Source organism: Micromys minutus (assembly GCF_963924665.1).
Source record: "Micromys minutus genome assembly, chromosome: 4".
Taxonomy (NCBI): Eukaryota; Metazoa; Chordata; class Mammalia; order Rodentia; family Muridae; genus Micromys; species Micromys minutus.
This window is the reverse complement of record NC_137973.1, coordinates 33,443,976-33,445,990: the sequence shown is the minus strand read 5'-3', so window position 1 is coordinate 33,445,990 and position 2,015 is coordinate 33,443,976. Positions and strand designations below refer to the sequence as shown.

Below are 2,015 nucleotides of genomic sequence, written 5' to 3'. Positions count from 1 at the left end.
CTTGAATTTTTTAAGTCCACAGATCATCGATGATATATTAAAAAGGAGCACTGTTTAAAAAAGAATGTCACTTAATAAATAAGGATTTCAGAAGTTAGTGACCATATTGTGATTCCTGTTGTAACCACTGAGTTTGGCAAAGGCTGCCAGCGGGTACAACTTCTAAGTGAAAGGTTTTTGGTAATAAAATACCAATGCAGAACGAATCCACCATCTACAAATGATTTCATAATTGCAAAGGGAGAAAAGGTACCTTTTCTTTTTCTTTTTAATATAAAAACAAGCAACGTGTATTTATTTAATATACATTGTAAGGGTTCAAGCAGACTTAATTTAAAAAACAAAACAAAAATAACAGCACAGCTCAGAAATCAAGAAGGAAGGACAGACAGACGATCTCAGAAGGAAGACGATACAAAGAGAGCTGAACAGCTGGCGTCAGGGCTCTTCCCCGAACCCTGCTTTGAACAGGTTTCTTGCAGGTACTTCTTAAATGCTGTGGGGTTTTCCCAGACTCCGCAGCATGTGTGTCCGAAGGGCTATCGACGCCGGGTTCTCCTAGCAGGCTCTGGATAGAAAGCAAGATGGTCCTGACGTCATATAGTGCAGACCACTTATCCTTGAGGATGTCCAGGCAGATGTTGCCCTGGGTGTCCACGTTGGGGTGGTAGCAGAGCGTGAGAAACTTCACTGTAGGTGCGTTGTAAGGGTAGCCACTGGGGAACGTGAAGGAGTGTTTATACCTCAGGACTTCGTATACGGTGCTGGCTGCTCTGTGGATGGCCCCTGCCCATTTGAACAGGTTGTCTGATTCAGGGAAGGCGGATTTTTTTTTTTTTTTTTTTTTTTTTTGTCACCAGACATCATGAGGGTCATCAGTTCCTGCTATAGCCTCTTGCCCACAAGGCCCTGGGTGGCGCCCCAGCAGGGCTCGGCTCCTTTTAGAAGGAACTGGCCGCAGCTGGGTCGCGGTTTTGCAAGGCCATCCCAGAGGTGCAGGCAGCGAGACAGGAGTGTGGAAATGAAAGCGCAACTGCAAAAGGTACCTTTTCAATGAAGACATTTGGAGGTCACTGCTTTTTGTCCTCAGTGTCACAAACAGTGAAGCAATCTGAAAGCACACGAAATCCTTGGGGAGCCATATCTGATGTGAGGAATACTTGCATAATATTTTTGTAATTTATCTGTGAGGGAAAACCATGTGATTTTACATATGGCACTTTTTACAGTTGTCTTTGAGTCATTGTATAACAAGCTGACCATAGTTAATAGTGATAAATTGTATATTTAAAAAATCACTGGAAAAATATAAATTCCATGAGTTAAAATGGTAAGATGTTATTTGAGGAGATGGATATGTTAGTTCGATATAGCCATTCGACAATATATCCGTTTACCAAAATATGACAGTGTACCCACACAGACATACATTTATTCACCAATCAAAAGTAAAATTTATAAAATGTAACTACAACATCAAACACAACTTAAAAATACCACTAAGACAAACTTAAGAGACAGTTGGAAAATTTCAGTGGGAAATGTATATAAAATAGTGTTAGGAAATATATTGGTTTTTTTCCCTACGCTCAATAATGAAGTGATTGGTTGGAGAATATCCTTAATCTTAGCATGAACACACTAAATGAATGCGCCATGAAATCTTCAGGGTTTAGAACAAAGATATGATGGACTTGGTGGAGCCCAGTCCCACCAGTTCCTCAGATATTCAGGGACTTTACAGACTATTCATTCAGTCGTTGCTAGGCTGGAGTATTTGCAGCGAGAGTGTCTATGCCCAGGAATCAGCAAGTACCGCAAACAAGAGCCACCCAACTCATTTACTGCCCTGCCACTCTGAATGGAACCAAGCTAATTGATGAGCCATCTCAAACAGACCTATGTTCAGCACGTCCCCTCTTAACTTTGGTAAATACTTGAAAATCCTATAAATAAAAATAAGCAGGGGAAACAGAGCAGGGAAGCCCCCTTCTTTCCTGGGAAATAGGAACAAC

The 2,015-nt window shown here is 41.2% G+C and overlaps 1 pseudogene across 1 annotated transcript; it reads right to left on the bottom strand.

Annotated features, from left to right (window-relative positions):
- Positions 1–398: 398 nt before the first annotated feature.
- Positions 399–986, bottom strand: LOC308420051 (ubiquitin-conjugating enzyme E2 C-like; annotated as a pseudogene). The gene has a single exon. The product of its transcript is annotated as a ubiquitin-conjugating enzyme E2 C-like (transcript).
- Between the last annotated feature and the right edge of the window lie 1,029 nt (positions 987–2,015).